The sequence below is a fragment of the Gopherus evgoodei genome, chromosome 6 (assembly GCF_007399415.2).
Source record: "Gopherus evgoodei ecotype Sinaloan lineage chromosome 6, rGopEvg1_v1.p, whole genome shotgun sequence".
NCBI lineage: Eukaryota > Metazoa > Chordata > Testudines > Testudinidae > Gopherus > Gopherus evgoodei.
This window is the reverse complement of record NC_044327.1, coordinates 15,313,498-15,334,722: the sequence shown is the minus strand read 5'-3', so window position 1 is coordinate 15,334,722 and position 21,225 is coordinate 15,313,498. Positions and strand designations below refer to the sequence as shown.

At 42.6% G+C, this 21,225-nt stretch overlaps 1 protein-coding gene across 6 annotated transcripts in view; it reads left to right on the top strand.

The window, feature by feature from the left end:
• KIAA1958 (KIAA1958 ortholog) overlaps positions 1-21,225 on the top strand; it is a 126,025-nt gene that overhangs the window by 38,716 nt on the left and 66,084 nt on the right. The window contains exon 1 of one of the 6 annotated variants that reach the window (XM_030566962.1): positions 18,740-18,832. The exons of the other annotated variants lie outside the window; for them this stretch is intronic. The gene's annotated coding sequence lies outside the window, so the exon portion shown is untranslated. Of the gene's footprint in view, positions 1-18,739; positions 18,833-21,225 lie in introns of those variants that run through there. 6 annotated transcript variants of the gene reach the window in all.

Here is a 21,225-nt window from a genome sequence, read left to right as displayed (position 1 = left end):
CTTTCTTATTGTAGACAATTGTATTGTAGTCAGAGAAATCCTACAAATCAAAAACACAAACCAATACTGAAAAAGTAAAATCTCTCTGGAAGAAATGGTGCTCTCACTTATGCATGAGTGACTGCACTGGCTTTGCATACTTCAGACAGCCTAGTAAAAGAACTAACAGCATCAGCGTTCTATAGTATTTTGTGTGCATATCGACAATAGCATTCTTTTACATTTTCACAAACTAAGTATGGACTTTCCCTTTAGAGGCAAATGTTCTGGAAAAAAGAAAGAGAAGGGAAACATCTCACTTTCACGCTCTGAATTTGATCCCTCTTATTGCATTCACATGAAACTAGGGATGACATACACTGATGATTGTGGACTCAGAAAATTATTAAATTTTAAAATCTTTCAAGTGTGTCTCACATTTTCAGCATTTGGGGATGGCCATTAAGCACAGGCTGTGGCAAACTTTGACAATTTTGATACAGCAAACATATAATAACTGACTTTATGCACAGATCACACTGAAAAAATTGTATATTTAAAAAAGAGACCATTCAGGAGCAGATACAAAAAAAAAAAGGTTTGATCCACAAAACCCATTTTGCTAGCTACATTGTTTTAGAATGTTTAAGATATTACATTTATTTGCAACATACAGTTCAGTGATGATTTTACAGATAACATTCTCTTCATCTAAAATGCCCCTAGGGTGAACTTGGTACTAGTGAAAAAGAAAGATTAATAGGACTGATTTGAGCTTACCACAGAGTTTTTTACCCGCCTTGGCAACATGGCTCCATTCTGACACACAACACCATTGCCATTTCCATCCTGGCACTCCATTGTCTGTGACTGTCAGTTGCATTATAGTATATGTTGGTTTCTCCATTGTATTTGCAAAAACCCTAGCTATTTTATGCAGGATTGGTAAGCATCTGTCAGAGATGATGCTGGCCTTGAACCTGCTGACTGAGTCCCATCAACAAAACCTGTAAGATTATTATACAGAGGTTTTATCCAAACATTCACTCAGCAGCCTTTGATATGTCAGATGGAGTTGCCAGATCTTTAGCATCCAGAGTCTTGTTAGGGTATGTCTACACAGCAGCTGAGAGAGTGTTTCCAAGCATGGGTCGATAGATACACGCTAGCTCCACTTAAGTTAGTGCACCAAAAACAGCCGTGCAGTCATCACAGCATGAGAGGCAACATGGGCTGGCAGCCCGAGTACAACCCTGCTCAACCTTCTGGGTATGTACTCAAGCCATTAGCCTGAGCTGCCGTCAATGTTGTCTCAGTCACGCTGCTATTTTTAGGTGCTAGCTCAAACATGTCTACCCGAGCTGGGAATTGCCCCTCCCTGCTGCTGTGTAGATGCACCCCGTCTTTAGATGAGGCAGTGTAGCCTTTAACGTTTGTTTGCTGATCAGGTTGCAGTCTTGCCTTTTCTCAACCAGTTTTTCCCTTCTGCCTCTTTCAAAACTTCCTGGTTTTTCATTCTCTGCATGTATCATGACAGTGCTCTGGTAATGCTTGCACATCTCATAAACTCATAGACTTTAAGGCCAGAAGGGACCATCATGATCATCTAGTCTGACCTCCTGCACATTGCAGGCCATAGAACCTCACCCACCCACTCCTGTAATAGACCCCTAATCTCTGGCTGAGTTACTAAAGTCCTCAAATCATGACGTCAAGACTTCAAGTTACAGAGAATCCACCATTTACACTCATTTATACCTGCAGGTGACCTTTGCCCCATGCTGAAGAGGAAGGTCAAACACCCTCTTCCCCGGGGTGTCTGCCAGTCTGACCCAGTGGGAAATTCCTTCCCGAACCTGAATATGGTGATCAGTTAGACCCTGAGCATGTGGGCAAGACCCACCAGCCAGAGACCTGGGAAAGAATTCTCTGTAGTAACTCAGAGCCCTCCCCATCTAGTGTCCCATCACCGGCCACTGGAGATATTGCTACTAGCAGTCACAGATTTGCTACCATGGCAAGGTGGGCAGTCTTCTCACATTATCCCCTCCATAAATTTATCAAGTTCAGTTTTGAAGCCAGTTAGGTAGTTTTGCCCTCGCTGCTCCCCTTGGAAGGCTGTTCCAGAACTTCACTGCTCTGGTGGTTAGAAACCTTCACCTAAATTCAAGTCTGAACTTGTTGATGGACAGTTTATATCCATTTGTTCTTGTGTCCACATTGACACTTAAATAATTCCTTTCCCCCCTGGTATTTATCCTTCTGATGTATTTATAGAGAGCAATCATATCTCCACTCAGCCTCTTTTGGTTAGGCTAAACAAGCCTTATGAGTCTCCTCTCCATTCCTTGGATCATCCTAGTAGTCCTTCTCTGCACCTGTTCTAGTTTGAATTCATCTTTCTTAAATATGGGAGACCAGAATTGGACACAGTATTCCAGATGAGGTCTCACCAATGCCTGGTATAATGTTGTTAACACTTCCCTGCCTCTGACTGGAAATACCTCATCTGATGCATCCTAGGGACTGCATTAGCTTTTTTCACAGCTGCATCAGGGGCGTTCATAGTCATCCTGTGATCAACCAATACACGCAGGTCTTTCCCCTACTCTGTCACTTGCAATTGATAAGTCCTCAGTGTATAGCAAAAATTCTTGTTGTTGGTTCTAAATGCATGACCTTGCACTTGGCACTATTAAATTTCATCACAGTTCTATTACTCCAGTTTTCAAGGTCATCCATATCTTCTAGTATGATATTCTGGTCCTCCTCCATACTGGCAATACCTCCCAACTGTGTGTCATCTGCAGATTTTATTAGCACACTTTTTGGGCATGGATCATTAATAAAAATGTTAAATAAGATTGGTCCAAGGACTGATCCCTGAGGAACTCCACCAGTAACCTCTCTCAAGCCTGCTAGCTCACCTTTCTGTTTGACCCATTGTAATCTCCCCTTTGACCAGTTCCTTATCCACCTTTCAATTCTCATATTAATCCCCATCTTCTCCAATTTAACTAATAATTTCCCATGTGGAACTGTATCAAATGCCAGATAGAATAGATCTACTGCATTTCCTTTGTCTAAAAAATCAGTTATCTTCTCTTTCAATTGGTTGCTTCTTTCCTTGATCTTTCTCCAGTGCTGACAGTACTTTCTTCCCCACCACCCTGTCATCTTTTTTACACCACATGCATCTTGGGCAAGTTTTGCACTGTCTTTAAAAGTGGCCAAGATCAGTTTTTCCCTTTGTATAGTAAAGCCCAGGTTTCCCTTTGCAAATGAGACACCAGATGCTCTAACAAAGTCTACCCCACTTTCTGGGATTCTGTATTTATTTTAGACTCTTACAGAACAACATTTGAAAAAAGCAAGCAAGCAAACAAACGAAACATCCCAAATTCCAAAACACCCACCACTGGGCTCTCTACTTCATCTCTGAGGTCAGATGCTTCTGCTATAGTCTTTAACAGCAGCAGTTTTAAGGCACCCCCTCAAAAAATGGAGATAATCCAAAGCATAGAATAATCACTTCTCTCAACTATCTGAGCTAGGATCCTTATTGTGAGCTCAGTGGTTGGTCTGTGCTCCTAAGGAAGAACAATGTTTCCTGGCAGGTTAATTGGCAGCATTATGAGGGTCTCCTGCCAAACAAACCAACTTGCTGAACCCCCTGTTGGTCCGAGATAACTCCCTGCAATAGAGCCTGAAGTAGTGGGGTTTCTTTCCAGCGAGTGTCTTCCAGTTTAGAGTGGTTTTTTCCCCAGTCCAGAAGGGTCATTTTCTTGCACCATTACACACCCCTAAAACTAGGTTTGAGCCCAGACTGCATTTTCACATACTGCTTAGAAAGCTCTGAAAAGGATTTGAAATGTGATGAAAAGGTGACAGTCTTATCTAGCGAACAGACACCATTTTTCAAAGTGGTGTTATATGCACATGCTAAATTCTTCAGTAAAGTGTAATTGAAGGTGGACCTCAATGTACCATCAGTGTGTTTCTCCTATTCTTATCTAGAGTTTGGCGCAAAAGGGGTCTGCTTCCTACATGGAATGGATGAATTCCTTTAGAAATACCATGATTTATTTACTGTTGTGGGTGACCCCACAAGAAGTTACTGTGTTTCCATGAAAACTAGGCCAGGGCGGGTATTTACATGAATATTTTCTGGTCTATCAAAGAACATGGCTGAAGTTCATTCAGTCAGACAAGTGATGGAAGCAGACAGCAGTAATAAGCCTGGGCGAGGCCACAGGCTGGGATTTGTGAGTTAGCCATTTGGGACCTGATCCAAAGACCAGTAAAGTCAGTGGAAAGACTCCTGTTGACCTCAGTGGGCTTTGGATCAGGGCCCAGATGACAAGTAGGAGCCTAACTACCTTTGGGCATCTGGGCCCAGAAACCTTGATAATCACGAGATTATGCCAGTGAACTTTACTTCTGGTAATTCGGCTAGGTCACAGCAGCTGTTTGTAACTGACTACCTCATTACCATCCTTTCAGTCTGTGTAATTTAAAGTGAATAGCTGGCAAATTAATATTCCTTTCAGAACTATGGGGCTTACATCGTCTTGATGGTTAAATGCAGAAGTTCAAGTCACAACTCCTTTAGTGGAAACACAAAACTCTGAAGACAGTGGATTGTAGGTGGAGAAAGAAAAGATTTCCATAATAGGTCCCTCTTCCTTCTCTCATCTTTGCCTGTGCATCATATGTACACATGAGGTCACCTGGGCACTTCTGGTAACAGTCCCTTAGGTAGAACATCTTGAATAGAGGGCCCTTAGCTCTGGAAAGCAGCTGGTAGTCATCAGATGGACTTTTCACCAAGCCCTCTGTTCTGAAGATTGCAGTGAGAAATGTCTACCATGAGGAAGCCCATTATGTTATGTAAATGCACCTAGAGGATGCTTGATATTCAATAAATAAGGAGCAATTTTGGGTTTGCTTTAAAATTCACGTGGTTACATTTCCCAGTCTACAGTTATGTTTTGTTAATGATTTGAGAGCTCAATGTTTTAAAAAATTAATCTTAAAATCTTGCGGTTTCACTCTAAACATTCCTTAGCATTCAGAAATTAATATTCGCTTGTATATTATTGCCTGGATCTTGCAAGCCTTTGCGTAGTGCGTAGCAAGGAGCATGCAGGTTTGTGCCTTAGCATGAGGCAGCAGGGAGGGTACATGTGGGTGACAGTAAAGCTAAGCACTATGGGTTTGATTTCTAGAGCTCCTGCAGTCATTGACGTTAATAGGAGCTCTGGGTGCTCAGCAGCTCTGTAAATCAGTCCATAATTACAGTCCCCCAAACTGAGCAGTAGAAAGTTCAAAGACCCTTTCATGTCTGGTCCCTCAGGGGCAGATGCTGCCACCATTAGCAGTGAGTACTTACCAAGCATTTTCTACTCATTTCAATATTCCTACTTGAGGAAAAAGGTAATACTCAGCCATGGAGGAAGGGTGCAAAATCCCATCTGTACTGCTGGGAACTCAAGAGAAGGAACTGGCCTATACTCTTGCTTTGGGAACAGGAAAATCAATGGTGGGCAGGGCAAAGTGGATAATGGGATGTGTGAACCTTGACGACAAATAATGGAGTATTCCTTGTGGCATCTTAGAGACTAACACATTTATTGGGCATAAGCTTTTGTGGCTAAAACCCACTTCATCAGATGCATCGATCAGGTAAGCATGAAAGCTTATGCCCAAATAAATGAGTTAATCTCTAAGGTGCCCCAGGACTCCTTGTGTTTTTGCTGATACAGATAATACAGCTACCACTCTGAAAAAAGGGAGAGGAATTCTCTCACCCACTAGGACCAGCTGGGGAAGAATTCCCCTGGGGCAGCCATTGTGAGGGACAGCTTTTCGCTGCTTTAGTCAGGACCCCTTGCAAACCCTGACCTGAAACCACGTTAGTCCCCCCTTCACTTTGCGCTGAGCGTTTCTATGTTGTGCCTCTGGAAAAGAGCATAGAACAGGGATAGGCAACTTATGGCACGCGTGCCAAAGTGGCACACAAGCTGATTTTCAGCGGCACTCACACTGCCCGGGTCCTGGCCACCAGTCTGGGGGGCTCTGCATTTTAATTTAATTTTAAGTGAAACTTCTTAAACATTTTTAAAACCTTATTTACTTTACAGACAACAATAGTTTAGTTATATATTATAGACTTATAGAATGAGACCTTCTAAAAATATTAAAATATATTAATGGCACGCGAAACCTTAACTCAGAGTGAATAAATGAAGACTCGGCACAGCACTTCTGAAAGTTTGCCGACCCCCGGCATATAACGTCAACCAAGGTGTTTAGCTTATGCTCCACCTTGGTCTTAATTCCACTCTTGGATAAGAATAAATCAGCGGCCCCAACACGGTGCCCATGGGCACCATGGCGCCCGCGGGGCATCTAAATGTGCCTGCGTCCTGGCCTGGCGTCAGGCATCCGCCGAATGCCGCCGAAATTCGTGGCATTTCGTGGCGAAGCCTCTCAATGATGGCATTTCGGCGGATGCTCGACCACCGCCATGGTCCTCCATCTGGCGCCTGCCAGACGAGAAGGTTGGGGACTGCTGAGTAAATGATCATCTCTGCAGCACTGCTATCATTCCTCTGCACTTCACTTCCTGAACTGCTCACCCTCTCTTTTTACCTTGCATTTATACCACAACACGCTTCTGCAATCTTGCAGCTGCACTAGGCAGGTTCAAGGCCTACATACTGACCTTGTTTCAGTGTGAGCAGAGTGAAGTGGATATAGCCACTTAGAAATAAAAACAAGCCAACACATTGTTTCATAATGTTTTTAATGGGGGTAGGGGGGAAAATTCTCAGCCAGTTCTGTTAGTGGGTTTGTAGAGGGTTTAATTTTGTGAAAATACCAAATGCTCTTGGGCTAATAACCTGATGATATTAGCCTGTTCAAAGTCAAAATAAATCAAAGTCAAAATAAATCATCATCTTCTTCAGCTGGCTGAAGGAATCTCCCTCAGCAAAACTGTTTGCTGCCTGTTAAGCATTTGTTGTGCTGGCAGTTGTAGTTGAAACCATGCCATACTTGGCAGTGAAAGAAGCTTCCCTGAAGACATGCCATCGACTGAGGAATAGCTGTAGGCCCATGGAAAGGGTGTGGCAGAGTGCCATGATATTTTAATGAATGGAAAACTATATTGTCCATTAAGATGTGCCACTTTTTAACATCCCATTCTGGAAAAGAAGAATTCTTAGTACCACTTACTATATCTGTTACTGGTATTATCATTGTTGTTTGTTATGGGTGAAATTCTGATCCCACTGGAGTCAACTCCCATTGACTTCAGTGGGGTGAGGATTTTATCCTCTATGTTGACGTATTTAAAAATGAAAACTCTTGCTACCCAAAATGATTTGATAGACACAAAACATTGGACTCACTTGGAAATGGGGTTTTTCTTTGTTAATCATTGTATGCTTCTAAATAACTTCTTGTGGCGCTGTTTAAAAACATTAACAAATAATGCAGGATCCCCAGATGTGTAGCTGCTATATGGATTGATTATGGAGAGATGCCACTTTCTATTTCTAGGCTGCTGGTTGGAATCCATGCCAGGTCGATGGGGAATAATGTCTAATTATTTGGGTTGGGGGAATCTCTTGTAGTTCCAAGGCCCGGAAACTTGTTAAACTATTTTTGAGATTTGCAAAACTAGCCTGAATCCATGACCCTTTTCCCTGTACTTTTTACCTTTTATTTCCCCAGGAAATAGTTACCTTAAAAATGTTTTTTTGGATTAAAAAGAATCATTGCTATTTATTAGGGATGAGAAATTGCTGTTTACTCAAATAGTAGCATGGCACAATTGGGTGTCTTACATATGGTCTATTACAAGCAACTATTTTTAACAAGTTTTTCTTTCTCCTTTCTGCTCCTCTCTTCATAGTATCTCTCTTAATCAGAATATAAATGCAATAATATTTGAGTTTGAATTCAAATTTCAAACCACTAATGTCTGAGTGGGTTTGAAATTAGAGAAAATTAGTTCACCCAACCCTAGTCATTACTATCTGATAACTGACCGGTGGCCTGTGTGAAATGACTGAATCGTTGTCAATCTAGGTCCTAATGATCAGGGTCCATATCACAAGTGACATTTTTGTGGCAACTTCAGCAAAGAGGTCAAAAATTGGTGGGGCATGGAGACTGAACTCTCACTGCTAGTGGTGCTTGCTTCAGGATGTGGGTTGAGACTGCAGCAGGACACTGGAGGGAAGTTTGCACAGCTGCTGCCCTGTTTGCAGATAAACAGAAAAAGGCTTGTCAATTTCAGTAGTTCTACAAGCATTACAGATTTCACTTAAGAAAATAAACAAGCTGGTAAAATAATATATAATTGTCCAATGGCCAAAACTTTTAATCAGCTAGACGTATATATAACACCAATAAAACTGCTAGTGTAAAAGTTGCAAGCCTTGTGGGTTAAGGGCTCAAATTTCTCTCTTTATAAGTGTAAAAATAAAGAAACTAGCAAATGAAACTTCCTCTTCCCTTCTCTTTGGTGGTGGAATAACATCCCAGTGGCAGCCACAGTGTTTGCTCACATGGAAGAGTTATATTAAGGAAGTGTTGATGTATTTCAAGCTGCTTCTTAGTGTGATTTAGCAGCTGGAAATGAGCAGTGCTAGCACGATGTGACCAACCAGCAAGTGTTCAGTAGTGGTTTGAAACCCACTGGTGTAGGGGTTAATACAGAATTGCCAGTCCCACACATTAAAAAATCATGAGTCAGGCCCAAAATATCATGAGATTGGCTTAAAAATCAAGAACTTTTTTGAAAAATAAGAAATTTGAGGGGGGTCTTCTCATTTGCCTTCTGGTGTTGGAGCCATTAGGGTTCATGTTTTCACACTTTTCACTGCAACCAGGAGGGTTAGAAACTTACTTTGTTTATTTTAATGAAAGCTTGGTTTTTGAGTAATAACATGGCTCCAGTAACTTGGGCTTTAAGCAAAACACTAAATATCTCAAATCTCATGAGAAATTCCCATCATGAGATGGGAACAGTGTTGATAGACCCCTGGGCCATACAGAAGGCACTGAAGTCCAACAAGATATGCCAGAAGTGCTAATGGATGTTGTTGTGACTTACAGGCTGCTCAGCGTGAGTTAGTGCTGATTTGGACAGAGTTAGCCATCAGAGGAAATCCATTCTTATCTTACAAGGCTTTGTGAGGTCAAAGTGTTGCATACTGCTGCAGTCTCCTACCTCCTTGGATCCATTTCCCCAGGTCATGCCTAGGGTGACCAGACGGCAAGTGTGAAAAATCGGGATGAGGTAGGGGGTAATAGAAGCCTACATAAGAAAAAGACCCAAAAATTAGGACTGTCCCTATAAAATCGGAATATCTGGTCACCCTAGTCATGCCTCAGGCATGTACATGGCATGGAGGGCACAGGTGGTGCTGTATGGCATAATATCACATAGCTGTACTTCACCTCATATATTCACAGATCTATCCAGTTCTGTGTATAGTCCCTTAGCCTCTTCACTGCTTTCTGTTCCTTGCCAGCATGTCTCCAATGGAGCCAGGACCCTCAGTTGCCTCGCCGCCTGCAGAACCCATTCATGGGGCGATTTCAGATTAAGGAAGGGGAACTTTGCCTAAGCCAACAGTGATCTAGTCAGCACTACTAGAGGCAGAAAAAAGGGCAGATGTTGCTGTTCTCCCATCCCCCGTGTTTTCCCCAGGAATTGAAATGGGTGGGGGGTGTTGGAATATTCACGGGGGATGAGAGCTGTATGACACCATAGTAAAAACTAAAAAATGCTTCATCCCCATTTTATTAGCTTTAACTCATGTTTTAAAATCATCACAGAAATTAAAGTTGGCTACTCAAACCTACTAGAAAGCACAACATCTACAGCCGTCTTGGTTTCTTGCTCTCTTTGGTGTCTTCTTGTGTGTCCATTACTTCCAGTCCTTCGTGACATACTCATGATCAGGCACAAGGCGATTTCTTTCAGGACACAAAATTCTATTCAATGAGGAAAAAGAACATTGAACTGTAGCTGTTGTGACTGGGAGTAGCAAGAGATATATTCCTACTTCTTTCATCCCAGGAAACATAGCACAAAAATTGGGTCAAACCACTAGTGATGATAAAGAAGTTGAAGGTACATCTTCATTCGTTCACCTCTGTGTTCAAATTCTTTATTCTGTCCTGATCACATGGCAGCCCCTTTGCTGGTAGTGCCTTGCTCCACTTAGCTCTCGGTGTTTTATAATACAGGCATCAGTAAAAACCAGGTGAAGGTTGATAGAATCCAGAAATGGCTATTGTAGATTTGTAAGAATCAAGTCTGTGTACTTTTTCAGCTGGCTTAACAAACACTTCTTGTCCTCTTCACTTAGGGAGTCTCATAGACTCATAGGTCAGAAGGGACCAATATGATCATCTAGTCTGACCTCCTGCACAAGGCAGGCCACAGAACCCTACCCATCCACTTTTATAACAACCCCTAACCCAGGACTGAGTTATTGAAATCCTCAAATTGGTTTGAAGACCTCAAGCTGCAGAGAATCCACCAGCAAGCGACCCATGCCCCACGCTGCAGGGGAAGGCGAAAAACCTCCAGGGCCCCTGCCAATCCGCCCTGGAGGAAAATTCCTTCCCGACCCCAAATATGGCAATCAGCTAAACCCTGAGCATGTGGGCAAGACTCACCAGCCAGCACCCAAGAAGGAATTCTCTGCAGTAACTCAGTTCCCGTCCCATCCAACATCTCCCCGCAGACCATTGAGCAGACCTATCCGGTGATAATCCAAGATCAATTGCCCAAATTAAACTATCCTATCATAACATCCCCTCCATATACTTATCAAGCTTAGTCTTAAAGCCAGATAAGTCTTTTGCCCCCACTACTTCCCTCGGAAGGCTGTTCCAGAACTTCACTCCCCTAATAGTTAGAAACCTTCATCTAATTTCAAGTCTAAACTTCCTAATATCCAGTTTGTACCCATTCGTCCTCGTGCCTACATTAGTACTAAACTTAAATAATTCCTCTCCCTCCCTAACGTTAACCCCCTGATATATTTATATAGAGCAAGCATATCCCCCCGCAGCCTTCTTTTGGCCAGGCTAAACAAGCCAAGCTCTTTGAGTCTCCTTTCATAAGGCAGGTTTCCATTCCTCGATCATCCTAGTAGCCCATCTCTGGACCTGTTCCAGTTTGAATTCATCCTTCTTGAACATGGGACACCAGAACTGCACACAATATTCCAGATGGGGTCTCACCAGCGCCTTATATAACGGTACTAACACCTCCTTATCCTTGCTGGAAATACCTCGCCTGATGCATCCTAAAATCGCGTTTGCTTTTTTAACAGCCGTATCACATTGGCGGCTCATAGTCATCCTGCTATCAACCAATACCCCAAGGTCCTTCTCCTCCTCTGTCGCTTCCAACTGATGCGTCCCCAACGTATATCTAAAATTCTTATTATTAATCATTAAGTGCATGATCTTGCACTTTTCACTATTGTATTTCATCCTATTACTATTACTCCAGTCTACAAGGTGGTCCAGATCTTCCTGAATAGTATCCCTGTCCTTCTCCGTGTTAGCAATACCCCCCAGCTTTGTGTCATCCGCAAACTTTATTAGCACATTCCCGCTCTTTGTGCCAAGGTCAGTAATAAAAAGGTTAAATAAGATCGGTCCCAAAACCGATCCTTGAGGGACTCCACTAGTAACCTCCTTCCAGCCTGACAGTTCACCCTTCAATACGACACGCTGGAGTCTCCCCTTTAACCAGTTCCTTATCCACCTTACAACTTTCATATTCATCCCCATCTTTCCAATTTAACTAACAGTTCCCCATGTGGAACCGTGTCAAACGCCTTACTGAAATCGAGGTAAATTAGATCTACTGCATTTCCTTTATCTAAGTAATCTGTCACCTTCTCAAAGAAGGAGATCAGATTGGTTTGGCACGATCTACCTTTAGTAAATCCATGTTGCAATTCGTCCCAATTACCATTGACGTCAATGTCCTTAACTACTTTCTCCCTTAAAATTTTTTCCAAGACCTTACATACTACAGACGTCAGGCTAACAGGCCTATAATTACCCGGATCACTTTTATTCCCTTTCTTAAAAATAGGAACTACATTAGCAATTCTCCAGTCGTACGGCACAACCCCTGAGTTTATCGATTGCTTAAAAATTCTCGCTAACGGGCTCGCAATTTCACGCGCCAGTTCCTTTAATATCCTCGGATGGAGATTGTCCGGGCCCTCCGATTTTGTCCCATTAAACTGTTCAAGTTTGGCCTCTACCTCAGTTGCAGTAATATCCACCTCCATATCCACATTCCCGTTTATCATCCCTCCATCATCGCTAAACTCCTCACTAGTCTTATTAGAAACTGAGGCAAAGTACTTATTTAGATATTGGGCCATGCCTAGGTTATCCTTAACCTCCATTCCATCCTCAGTGTATAGCGGCCCACTTCTTCTTTCTTTGTTTTCTTCTTATTTATGTGGCTGTAGAACCTTTTACTATTGGTTTTGATTCCCTTTGCAAGGTCCAGTTCAATGCGGCTTTTAGCCTTCCTCACTTTATCCCTACATGTTCTGACCTCACCAAGGTAGCTTCCCTTGCTAATCCCGCCTTTCTTCCACTCCCTGTAAGCTTTCTGCTTTTTCCTAATCCCCTCTCTGAGTTGCTTGCTCATCCAGCTTGGCCTACAACTCCTGCCCTTTCTTGGGATGCAGGCTTCCGACAATTTCCGCAGCTGTGACTTAAAGTAATTCCAGGCCTCCTCTGCATTTAAATCCACAAGTTCCTCCGTCCAATCCACTTCCCTAAATAATTTCCTTAACTCTTCAAAATTAGCCCTCGAGAAGTCGAAAACCCTAATCCCAGATCTACATTCGTTTATCCTTCCATCTAGTTTGAACTGAATCAGCTCATGATCACTCGAACCAAGGTTGTCCCCTACCACCATTTCTTCTACGAGGTCCTCACTGCTCACCAAAACCAAATCTAAAATGGCATCCCCTCTCGTAGGTACTTCAACTACTTGATGAAGAAATCCATCCGCTATCACATCCAGAAAAATCTGGCCCCTATTATTCTTGCAAGCACTCGTCCTCCAGTCTATATCCGGGAAGTTGAAGTCTCCCATAATCACACATTTCCCCTTTGTGTTTACTTCATTAAAGACATTAAAGAGGTCTCTATCCATATCCAAATCAGATCCCGGTGGTCTATAGCACACCCCAAGCAATATCTCAAGGGAAGCTCTAGTTGCTTTTTTACCCAGTGTGATTTTTGCCCAGACAGACTCTGTCTTATCCATTCCATCGCTTCTTATTCATTACAGTTAATCTCATCATTGATGTACAAGGCTTACTCCACCACCTTTGCCTTTCTTCCTGTCTTTTCTAAACAGCACATAGCCTTCAATACCTGTACTCCAGTCATGAGTACTATTCCACCAGGTTTCTGTTATCCCTATAATATCTGGTTTCACTTCCTGCACCAGTAGCTCCAGTTCCTCCATCTTGTTACCTAGGCTCCTCGCATTAGTGTACAGACATTTTAATTTTTGGCGTTTGGCGTCAGTGACTTTCTTTCCCCCGTCGTGCACAGACCTTCTACCACCAGCATTACCCGTTAATCTGGTTTCTACTCCACTATTCCTCCTTGGATCAATTCTTTGGTCCGCAAGGGTATCCCCTCTCACTTTGTTTACTTTCCTCTCTAGGTTATATTCCGGCGTGGAGATCTCCTGAACATCTCCCAACCATCTCCCCCAACTTCCTAGTTTAAAGCTCTCTTGATGAGGTTGGCGAGCCTCCATCCTAGAATTCTATTTCCCTCCTTATAAGTACCTTCATTAGTCAACATCTGAACTGAAATCTTTGCTTCTTCCAATACACTTTCAATGGATAGCTCTCTGATACAAGGGTAGCTTCTATTGCTGGACAAAGATCTACTACTGGTGTAGCAGATGCCTGGATGGCATTGTATAATGACCCAAGTGGTTTCAACAGTAGACTTAGAAGAAAGAGAATGACGATAGTCTTCTCTGAACGTAGTAGCAAAAGTAGTCCACCAGCCTCACTACTTAGATCCGTCCTATCTTGGTGGATACTTTCCAAAGCCACTAATAAAGGTTGCAGTAATTTTAAGATAACAGCCAAGGATCACTCATGAGAAAGTCAGCAGGTTTTCCCAGTTGGACTAATCTGAACTTCAGTCCCAGCGTATCTTCTATTTGTTACCAAGACGTTCAGTCCTTTTGGACTCTTGCTGGGAAAAAAAAAGAATATAAAAAGCCATTAAATTTATGGCTTTTTAATGTCTTTTGAACATTCTGCAGCTTGTACTAGCTCTAGCTGGAGTAGATGGCCTCTGCAGTGTGGATAGGAGAGATGAGGGTTACACGTTTCTCTGAGCAAAGCTTGTACTCCACTATGTCTTCCAGAGAAGTTTGTTGCTCCATCAGATGCACAAGCAGCCATCTGTTTGGGGTTCTATTTATATGCATTTAACTCTTCTAAGATGTCACAGATGCAGCTGATGTGTCTTCTATAACTTGAACATCTAGAATGCATCTATTGGCCTATCACAGACATCAAGATAACATACGCAATGACTTAATACTTGATGCCTATTTGCTCTGGTGCATTCATCAGCTATGTATGCACATATTTTGAATAAGGTGAGAGAGTTCTTCACTTTTTCAACTGTTGAGCTTTTCATGGCTCTAGAGAGTCAGCTGAGTTGTTTCAGAAAGATAGCGAGCATTTGCCAGTCTTGTTCGAAACCAGTGTTGAACTTCAGGATTGACAAGTAACAGTGCACTATAAACTGGAGGTTAATGTTAAGTGTGTGGTATGATGCTGCAGCCATGTTGGTTCACATAAACTGTATTGTGTCTCCAGCATTCTTAACAGCCTCATTACATTCTTCTAAAATTGCCTCTGACAGTGACTGGCTTATAAGGCTTTCTGCATGTTGATGCAGTCCAGAGGCATGGTGTTTTGCAGCCTTTTCATATAGATTGACAGTATTGGCTTAGCTGATCAGTCTGGCAAACCAAGATCCTCCACTTTTACTATATAAGTCCATTATATGCCCACATCTTGAATACTACATGTAGTTCTGGTCAGCCCATCTCAAAAATGATATATTGGCATTGGAAAAGGTACAGAGAAGGGCAACAAAAATGATTAGGAGTGCGGAACAGATTCCATATGAGGAGAGATTAAAAAGACTTGGACTTTTCAACTTGGAAAAGAGACGACTAGGAGAGGATATGATAGAGGCTTATAAAATCTTGACTGGTGTGGAGAAAATGAATAAGGAAGTGTTCTTTACCCCTTCACTTAACACAGGAACCAGGGGTCACCCAGTGAAATTAATAGGCAGCAGGTTGAAAACAAACAAAAAGGAAGTACTTGTTCACACAGTGCACAGTCACCCGTGGAACTTTTTGCCAGGAATGTTGTGAAGACCAAAATTATAACAGGGTTCAAAAAAGAGCTAGATAAGTTCATGGAGGTTAGGTCCATCAATGGCTGTTAGCTAGGATGGGCAGAGATGCAACACCATGCTCTGAGTGTTCCTAGCCTCTGTTCACCAGAAGCTGAAAGTGGACAACGGGATGGATCACTCCATGGTTCCCTGTTCTGTTCATTTCCTCTGAAGCACCTGGAATAGTCGCTGTCAGAAGACAACATACTGGATAGATGGACCATTGTTCTGACTCAATATGTCCGTTCTTACACAAAAATAATTATAATAATAAAAAAGCTTAGTACAGAAATGCCCCAAGATAATGACCTCTTGAGAAAGCGATGTTGTGAGATAACGACCTTGGCAAATAATGCATTTTTAAAATCTTGGCCTACTAGCATTCTGGAGTGAAGTCACTAAAACATAGTCCAGTGCTCTGGCCACTGTTGTTTGTCATGCCACTGTTCACTCTACCGCTCCATCCCCAATGGCCCTGCACTGTCACCTTCCTCTGCCACCTGCCACTGTGACCTTTGTGAGTTGGTTTCTTGAGGTTCCACCAGCTCTCAGTGATTTCAGCTCTCAGTGTGGGAACCGTGCTGCTAGTGCAGGCTGGGCCATCTCTTCCACAGAGACACTGTCCCACAGCAGGTCTTGGCACTTAGACCTGATTATCGGTGATTTCAGCTCTAGTGGTCATTTAACAAACCAAAAGACTATCTATGGAGCCTAATCAGCTCCATCTCTCTAAACAGGAGAGAGGGACAGGTCAAATAGTGCCTGTGACTCTTTGGCAGAGCCCACACCACCAAGCAAAACAAGCTGACCCCACCCTCTCTCTCTTCACTAGGATTTGGCATCCAAACCTCCTGCTTAGGGAGTGCAGTTCAGTCGAGGGTGACCAGTGCTTAATTTGTAATGAAAGAGGTGCCAGGGCTCAAGGAAGTTTGGTACTTTAATAACTGATGTGACAAGCCCAGAGGTCCCAGGGCTATGAACTGCCAAGCCTCATTCAGTCAGGCTAAGCACAGTTCCGCTGCCCTTTACTCAGACAAGCAGGAGAACATGACCTCACATTTAATACTTCAGTGATTTGTAACCTACCACCAGCCAAAACTGATCACTTGGGCAGCACAGCTCTGTCTGCTGGATACCTAGGCAGAGTAGGTGGGTTCTTGTAAATACAGTCTGATCCTGAAGCCTTTCCCCCCACCCCTGACTCATCACTAGCTGTCAGGGGAGAGCTCATTCAGACCTTGCTGATCAATAATAATTTGAAATTATTGGGTAAGCCAACATTGCTGAAACAAATATGCTGACATTGTCATAAATAGCAGCTGTATGAGGAGGCTAGTGTATGTTCATACTTTTCAAACTCATTATGCTTTCTCAGGTACGAGTATTTTCTCTTATACTGTGCATGCTTCTAAAGTGTGCATTAAGGTTTCAATTTCAATTCAAATTTACAACCAACAACTAAATTGGCAACACTGCATGTAATTGGGGGGAGGGTGTTGGGGAAAATCGGGGGGGTGTACACCCCTCCTTCGGGGGTCTAGGGAAATCTCTGCCCATCCCTCTCCTCTCCAGCCTCTGGCCGACTCACTCCTCGCTTGTCAAACCACCACTGGAAGAGCTCATAGAGAGCCGAGAGGAAGGGGAAATGATGCAGTGTAGGTGGCACTGTCTCTTCCCTGCCCCTCTCTTTAGCCCTCCCTTTCCGAGGTATTCATTCTTCCCTCTAGGCAATCGGCCAGAGGAGACACCTTGGTACATGGCTGGCACCTTTTGTCAAATGCATTCCACAGTGTAGTTTAGTGAGGCAGGGACTCAAGTCAGACTGGTTACTGATACTGGGGCTAGCTACTGGACAATGCTTACGCTGGTGTAGTGTCTAGGAGAGAGCACTTTGGGGCTGCTTCCTGCCATCCTTTGGACTGTTAGAACTCAACAGTTTTGCCTGCATGAGGCAGCCTGACATGCTCCTATGTTATAACGGGAAAGAGGGATTGTAAGAGATCCCTTTGCTATTATTTAAAATAGTTTGGTCATTAAATATCTACTGTGAAAAGAGACGTTCTTGGTTTCAGCCAATCACTTTCTGGGGTTGTACAATCAAATGCGGACTTATTGAATGTCCTCCTTTTCCTGGTGGGAAAGGGGTTGCAATCTTAACACAGGCTAGCAGAGAGAGGCTCGTGGTGTGTACTCAAATGAAAGTTTGCAGTAATCACCATAGCAGCTGGTAGTAAATGAGGTTAAAAACCTAAATATGGCAAGGCATGCTGAGATCAAGCCTGATTCTTAAATTAGAGTCCAGATTACTGCATTGAATTTTCAGCACCTGGAGATGATTCACACAGGATTAGACATTGCTGGGCTCTAACCAGCAGAAAATCCCTCTATAATGGTAAGGCTTTGCAGTTTTTAATGCAGTTAAAATACCAGCGTTATTAACACTGGAGATTTAGCTCAGTTTTGCCAGCTACTGTTTGATTTCCGAGTGCTCATATGAGTAGGCTGTAAAGCATGAGTCATCTTATTGAATCCTGCCAGTTAGACAGAAAGACTTAAACATCCTTCACAATGTGATATAGCAAGTAAGACTGTACTGCCAGCCAGCAAAGAGCCATCTGAATGAATGGAAAAACTGCCCCTTTGGGAAGCCAATTCTTTTTTATCTTTTTTTCTGACAACTGAATATAATTTTTCCCCTCTTCTATGAAGTTTCTAAAATAAGCTTCTAGGGTCAAATTGTTTCCATTTGCTGAGACAGAAGAGAGAGGTTTGGCATAGGGCACTAGGGGAAGCAACTTCTCTGTACGCTACTGCAGATTCAGAATTGCAATAGTCCCTATTGTTTCTGCACCTTCGGTTTGCAGGAGGGTGTGGCCAGTGTGTCTGCAGCATGGTGGTTCCACCAGATTCATACTTAATCTTTTCTACTGTGGTCCTACTCTGCAAAAGTGGCATTATGGGGTCCCATGTTTATTGTTTCTGTAATAACTTCTGTATCAAATGCACTCAATTTACGAGTAAAAAGATATTATTTTCTTCAGACTTCCAGCCCTTCAGACTCAACCTGAGCTCCCAGGGCCAAGCTGGGTTCTTTCCATTTTCTGCATTGTCACTAGCAAAAGGTTCTGCCAGCCAAAATGGGCCTCCAACTGCATCTGTGCAACAGCACTGCCCTCCAGTTATGCCCTTAGCTATAACTCCAGAAGCCTGGTCTTGTCAGAGGATTTGCACAGGTGTAGCTGATTGGACTGTCGTGAACAATGCTCCTGCAAACAGAATCTGAGGCTTATTCCACGTTCCCTGTCCGCAGTGCTAAAAAGAGCCAAAGGTAGCATCTGCTTATTTCTATCAATGAAGTGAGCAGACAGAATTCTGAGAATGGTTGAGTAAGAAGGTGCCACGTTTACATAATTGCTTTGCACAGTAAAACGACTCTTAAGCCTTCCTACATGGGGAAGAGCAGGGAGCCCTTGTGGAACTGGTCTATCCAGTGTGCTGAGTCCCAGGCACTCTGCAAGAGTTTCTCAGGTTCAGTGGTGAAGCACTGGTTCTACTGCACCTGGGGACCTCAGGAACCAGGGAGGTGGGCACAGATCCTGTTTGTTCGTGCTAAAAAAGGGAGGAGAGAGTTGGAAGAGCAATCTAGAATGGGCATGTCTGACGTCCTGAGCTGTACTTTTAATAGGCTCTCTTTGCCCGTTTTTAGATACATTTTAAATCAACTTTCTCCAGAAGACAATTTTCTGCTACCATGCCAGTGAAACTTATATGGCCTGAAATGTCAAGAATGTGCATTTACACTCTCATGGAAATACCAATAACTTCACCTTTTTTTAAAAAAAAGCATAGATTTGTAATATATTGTACAAATTCTTAGTCCTGGGCATAGGATTTACTAGCTTGAATAGTGCCACTGAAAACAATAAGATTACTCAAGTGAATATGCCTGGCAGGTTTTTCATGATCAGGCCCTTAACTGTATTTATTATTCTGCATGTAGGTCCCAATCCTGCAGTGACCTCTGGGTGGGCACTGGGAATCAGGTTTAAAATGAAAGGAAGTATTTTTTCATACAGCGCACAGTCAATCTGTGGAACTCCTTGCCAGAAGATGTTGTGAAGACTAAGACTATAACAAGGTTCAAAAAAGAATTAGATACGTTCATGGAGGATAGGTCCATCAATAGTTATTAGCCAGAATGGGCAGGGATGGTGTCCCTAGCCTCTGTTTACCACAATCTGAGACTGGGTGACTGGGGATGGATCACTTGATGATTACCTGTTCTGTTCATTCCCTCTGAAGCACCTGGCAGTGGTCACTGTCGGAAGACAGGCTACTGGGCTAGAAGGACCTTTGATCTGGCTCCATATGGCTGTCTTATGTTCTTTATACACACAAAGCTCATTGTGGCATCAGGGCCACAGTTTGCAAAGCTTGTTGGGAATAAAAGATGCTGTATTATAAAAATGGTATTTTCTATGGTATGAGCTGTTAAATTGGAGCCAGCCTTTTCCTAATGATAAAATGTACTTGACATTTACATAATTTTTTAGCTAATTTTTTAGCTTTGAGACACACACAGAGCGGCCAAGTATTCACCTGTTGGTGTTACTAGGTTAAATGTCAGTTTGATGCATTATCAAGAGAAGATCAGTAACAATATACATATCTTCAAGCAATATTCTTATTATTTTTGCCTCTAAAATATTTGTGTGGGGATGGGTAGAGGTATGGGACATAAGGTGCAAGTGAGCTCAACATTAAATTGGTTTTAGGAAACTATGTAGGGCCTGATTTTCAAACATGCAAAACATCCATGACTTCAGCTAAAGTCAGCAGGATCTGTAGGTGCTCAGCATCTCTCAGAAGTCAGGCCAATGGGGTTCAGAAATCACCAGAAGGAAAAAGTAAAGGCATGCCTCCCGGCCAGTGTGTAAAGATTGAGACCATTAGAGAGTCCAGATTCTATTTAACTGGCTCAGGAAGTCAATGGAGTTACACCAGGTGTCAGTGAGAAGCGAATCAGACCCCATGTATCTCTTCTTCTATAAATGTTATAATTTCACGGGTATATTCTGATTAAGTAACCTCCGGGGAGGCAGCCGATGGCAAGTTAGAGAATACAGTGATATACTCTGGAGAACATAAACATAAACTTAATCTCTGTTATTTTTAGAAGAACAACTCAGGTCATTTAAATTCAATTTTGTGCCAAATAAAGATGAAATTTCAAGTTATGTGCATTCCTTCTTGGTAAACCTTTCTTGCAATTGAAATAGCCTTTAGTTTGAAAGTAAGATTGCACTGTAAAAAGGGATACTGTCAAGTTAGCTTTTTAAAGATTTACATTTTTTAGAAAGTGTATTCAAACGTACATATTTCTTTTCAGAGTTTTTGCTTCAGAGAATGTTCTAAGAATCCCTGTAGTTTGGCTAGATTTGCCATATAACTGCCATTATTAAAGCAGCATTGTGGTAGCCATGTCAGTCCCAGGATATTAGAGAGAGAAGGTGGGTGAGATTGGTCCAATAAAAGATATCACCTCACCCATCATGTCACTCTAATAATGAAAGCAGGGCAATAGGGAAAAGGTTCCTATAACTCTTGCTGTTGGGAATCGAAAAACTGAAGTGCTAAAAGAGTTGACGTACTCCTTATTTTCCAACGGGTTAAAACAGTAGACTGGGGCAGCAGAGTCCTGCGTTCAGTTCCTGGCTCTGC